Source organism: Fukomys damarensis, unplaced genomic scaffold, assembly GCF_012274545.1.
Source record: "Fukomys damarensis isolate Sample0158 unplaced genomic scaffold, DMR_v1.0_HiC HiC_scaffold_16, whole genome shotgun sequence".
NCBI classification, from domain to species: domain Eukaryota; kingdom Metazoa; phylum Chordata; class Mammalia; order Rodentia; family Bathyergidae; genus Fukomys; species Fukomys damarensis.
Window position 1 is genome coordinate 71,948,085 of NW_022900928.1, and position 5,615 is coordinate 71,953,699.

Genomic DNA, 5,615 nt, shown 5'->3' on the forward strand with positions numbered 1-5,615 from the left:
CAGCTCCAGGAGGGTGAGTTTTGCCACAGCAGCCCCTTCTTGGACTTCTTCAGAATTTCCTCTGCTGTGCTGCCCAGCCTGATCTAGGGGCCTCCCCCAGAGCTGCACCTTTCCCAGTGGGCACCATGGATTGCCCAGAACCAGCACCAGGAGGGTAGCCAAGCAGGCACCGCTGAGCACACCCCACTCTCAGATCCCCTGATTGTGCCAGTCCTTGGATGCACTCTGCAGAGGCATGGCTGGCTATAAAGTGTGGTGATTGATCCTACTGTGTTCCTGATTGTATTGATTGGGATAAAGGATAGGGATTTATTTGATGAGGTGTTTTCTCAATTATGAAAATGAGAATGTCTATAAGTCATTAGAAAATCAAAGGCTGGGATGCAAATACATCAGGAAGATTTAATGATCCAGAAATTGAATCAAGGGCAACCCAACAGTAAAAATAAAGATGAGAAAACACTTAAGCAAGACACAAAGACAGACTTCCAGTCCACCAATGGCAAACAGTAGGGCAAAGGAAAATGAAAAGTCTGATAGTGAAACTCCAAGACACTCAGAATTCACAGCACAGGAAGTAACAAAACTGATCAATCAAGCTCTAGAAAAATTCAAAACAGAAATAATTTCCCAGATAACCATAGAGATGGTGAGCAAAATGAAAGATATGATTTGAGACTCCAGAACAGAAACTGACAAAAAATAGATGAGCTTAGGAACGTAATAGAAACCATGAAGGCCCAGAATAAGAAAGAAATGGAAACAATGAACACCCAACATAGGAAAGAAATTGAATCCATAAAAAGATTCAGATATCCAGATTAAAAACTCTATTGAAAGCATACGCAACAGAATAAAAGATTGAAAAGATAGAATCTCAGATAGGATTACAGACAATGACTGTGAAAAGAGAGGTCTCTTAAAAACAGTAAGGGAGCATGAGAAATCGATCCAACAACTCCTAGATGTTGCAAAGAAGAATAATATAAGACTGATAGGAATCCATGAAGTAGCAGGAGAAAATGCAAATGACTTTAAAAAGCTGTTCACAGAATTAATGACAGAAAACTTGCCAAACAGAGGGGAAGAATTTGACATACAGATAAGCGAGGCATATAGGACTCCAACTAGCCATGATAAAAAAAAATCTACACCTATACATATAATAATCAAGATCCCAGAAACCCAACAGAAGAACAAAATACTACAAGCACTAAGAGAAAAGAAACAAATCACATGCAAAGGAAAGTCCATCAAAACCACAGCAGACTTTTCAAAGCAAAACCTCAGGTCAAGGAGAGCCTGGAATGAGGTATCTCAAGTCCTAAATGAAAACAACCTACAACCAAGGCTGTTGTATCCAGCAAAACACTCTTTCAACATGGATGGAGAAATAAGATACTTCCATGACAAAGAACACTTGAGAAACTTCATGAATACTAAACAAGTACTACAAAATTTTTAAACAATATCCAAAAAAAAAAAAAAAAAAGACAATGAAGATCAAAACACTAGGAGGCCCAGCAGAGCAACTCAAATAGCCAAGGCAAGAAACTAAAAGGACAGGACAAAAAAATTAAAAGAGTCAACAAAAGGACAACAACATGGCAATAATAAGTCAGTACATATCAGTCATAACCATCAGTGTCAATGGTCTCAATTCACCAATCAAGAGAAATAGACTGGCAGAATGGATTAAGAAGCAAAACCCAACAATATGTTGTATACAAGAAACACACCTAGTGCAAAAAGAAGCCCATAGACTGAAAGTCAAGGGATGGAAAACAATTCTCCACATGACAGGAGCTCAGAAAAAAGCAGGGGTAGCAATCTTATTCACAAACAAAGTAAATTCCAAACCAAAACTGATTAAGAGAGACAAAGAAGGCCACTACATCCTTGTAAGGGAAACAAACCAAGAGGAAGAAATGACAATCATAAACATAAATGCACCAAATATAAATGCCCCCAACTATATAAAACAAATACTAAGTACCATGAAAAGCCAAATAAGCACTAATACAATGGTAGTGGGGGAACTAAATACCCCACTATCACAAATAGACACATCATCTAGGTGAAAAATTAACAATGGAGTACTAGAACTGAACCAAGCTTTTGAATACATGGACTTACTAGATGTCTATAGAGTGTCCCACCCCACAAAATCAGAATACACATTCTTTTCAGCTGCACATGGGTCATTCTCCAAGTTACATCACATATTAGCTCACAAAACAGGTTTGAATAAATGCAAAAGAATCAAAGTTATTCCCTGTATGTTGTCAGATCACAGTACAATAAAGCTGGAGATCAATAGCATAAGAAACCATAGGAATTTCACAAACACATGGAAATTGAACAACACTCTCCTAAACAATCAATGGCTCACAGAGGAAATTAAAGAAGAAATCAGACAGTTTTTACAAATAAACAAAAATGCCAATACAACATACAGGAATCTATGGGACACAATGAAAGCAGTTCTCCATGGAAAATTTATAGCTCTGAATGCCCACATTAGGAAAACAGAGCAAGCTGAAATAAACAACCTAATTATGGCTCTTAGACTCCTAGAAAAACAAGAGCAAGAAAAACCCAAAGCTCAAACAAGAGAAGAAATTATAAAGATTAGAGCAGAAATCAATGCAATGGAAACTAAAAAAATGATACAAAAAATAAATGAATCTAAGAGTTGGATTTTTGAAAGAATAAATAAAATTGATAAACCCATAGCAAACCTCATCAAAAAAAGGAAAGAAAAGGCTCAGATTCATGCAATCAGGAATGAAAACGGCAGTCACAACAGATCCCATAGAAATCCAGAGGATCGTTAATACCTACTATAAGAACCTGTACTCTAATAAAATGGAAAACACAGAAGAAATGGACAGATTTCTACATACTTATGAATTACCAAAGTTGAACAAAGAAGATAAAAACATTTTAAACACCCCAATTATAATCAGTGAAATTGAAAATGCAATTAAATCTTACCAACAAAGAAAAGCCCAGGCCCTGATAGATTCACTGCAGAATTTTACTAGAGATTTCGAGAAGAACTGCTGCTATTACTCTTCAGACTCTTCAATGAAACTGAAAGGAAAGCAGTACTTCCAAAATCATTCCTGGAAGCAAGTATCACTTGATTCCCAAACCAGGGAAAGATGTAACTAAAAAAGAAAACTACAGGTCAATTTCTTTAATGAATATAGATGAAAAAAAGATACTAACAAACAGAATACAGAGGATCATCAAGAAGATCATACATCCTGACCAAGTCAGATTTAATCCAGGGATGCAAGGATGGTTCAACATATGTAAATCAATAAATGTAATACACTATATTAACAAAGTCAAGGACAAAAACAACATGATCCTCTCGATAGATACAGAAAAAGTATTTGACAACATTCAACACACATTCATGATAAAAACCCTGCCAAAAGTTGGAATAGATGGTCTATATCTCAACTTAATAAAGGCTATCTATGAAAAACTAACAGCCAACATCATATTAAATGGCCAAAACTGAAAACCTTCACGTTAAAATCAGGAACAAGACAAGGATGCCCATATCACCACTCCTCTTCGATGTAGCTCTGGAAACATTAACCATAGCAATTAGACAAGAGAAAGAAATTAAAGCAATAAAGATAGGAAAGGAAGAAGAAACTGTCATTATTTGCTGACAAAATGATACTCTACATTGAAAACCCAAAAAACTCCACCAAAAGACTTCTCGACTTAATTGACACTTTTAGCAGAGTAGCTGGATACAAGGTCAATACCCAAAAATCAAGAGCCTTCTTGTACACAAATAGCACACTCACTGAACGAGAAATTAGGGAAACAATTCCTTTCACAATAGTATCCAAAAAAATGAAGTATCTGGGAATCAATCTAACAAAAGAAGCAAAAGACCTCTACACTGAAAACTACAGCACTCTGAAAAAAGAGATCAAAGAGGATATAAGAAAATGGAAAAATATCCCCTGCTCCTGGGTAGGAAGAATAAACATAGTGAAAATGGCCATACTACCAAAACTGTTATACAGATTCAATGCAATACCAATTGAAATTCCAACACTGTACAGAACTAGAAAGAAGAATCCAAAATATTCATTTGGAACCATAAGAGACCTAGAATAGCAAAAGCCATCCTAGGCAACAGACACATGGCAGTCGGTATAACAATTCCCAATTTGAAACTATACTACAAAATCGCTGTGATAAAAACAACATGATACTGGCAAAGAAACAGACCTGAGGATCAGTGGAAAAGACTGGAAGATACAGAAACAACTCCAGATGTACTCAGCTACCTCATCTTTGACAAAGGAGCTGACCATCCCCACTGGAGGAAAGATAGCCTCTTTAATAAATGGTGTTGGAAAAACTGGATCTCAACTTGCCAAAGATTAAAACTAGACCCTTATCTTTCACCATGAACTAAATTAAAATCCAAATGGATTAAAATCTAAATATTAAAATAGAAATACAAAACCTGCTGATAGATAAATTAGGCAGAACTCTTGAAGACATTGGCATAGAAAAAGACTTTATGAACAAGTCCTCAGTAGCACAGAAACTAGCAGAAAGAATCAACAACTGGGATCTCATCTTATTAAAAAGCTTCTGCACTGCAAAAGAAACTATCAACAGAACTAAGAGACAACCTACAATGTGGGAAAAAAATTATTACCAGCTGCTCCTCGGACAAAGACTATTATCTAGAATATATAAAGAACTCAAAACAATCAGCCCCCTCAAATATAAAGACCCAATTCAAAAATGGGCATCTGAAATGAGCAGACATTTCTCAGACTAAGAAGTCAAAGCCGCAAGTAAATATATGAAAAAATGTTCCACATCACTGGTCACTCAAGAGATGCAGATGAAAACAATACTGAGATTCCACCTCACCCCACAAAGAAGGGCTGCTATCAAGAAATCACACAATAACAAATGTTGGCAGGGTTGTGGAGAGAAAGGAACCCTGCTCCATTGTTGGTGGGAGTGCAGACTGGTGCAACCACTATGGAAATCAATATGGAGTTACCACAAAAAGCTCAGTCTAGAGGTTCATTTGACCCAGCCCTCCCTCTGCTGGGTATCTTTCTAAAAGCTTTAAAAGAATCATACCAAAGTGATACATGTGCACCAACGTTTATAGTGGCACAGTTTGCAATAGCTAAAACTTGGAAACAGCCCATTTGCCCATCTGTTGGAAACTGGATAAAGAAGATGTGGTTTTTCTATAAAATGGAATACTACTCAGCCATAAAGAATGAGAAATTAGAGTCATTCATAGGAAAATGGACACATATTGAGGATATACTCCTAAGTGAAATAAGTCACACATGTGTAAATACCAAATAGTTTTTCTGCTGTGAAATATTATAATAGTACACAATATCCTAATGGTATAATTAAGACTGTGAAATAGGAAGAAAAGTGCTAAAGATGTAGGGAAAGGAGGAAGGGTGGGGCAGGGAAATAAGGGAAAAGAAAAAATATGAGAAAATGAAAAAATGGAAATAGTTTATTAATGGGGAGGGGAGGAGGGAGTGAAGGGAGGGCAGGGACAAGGGGAAAAAATGAGAACCAAGAAC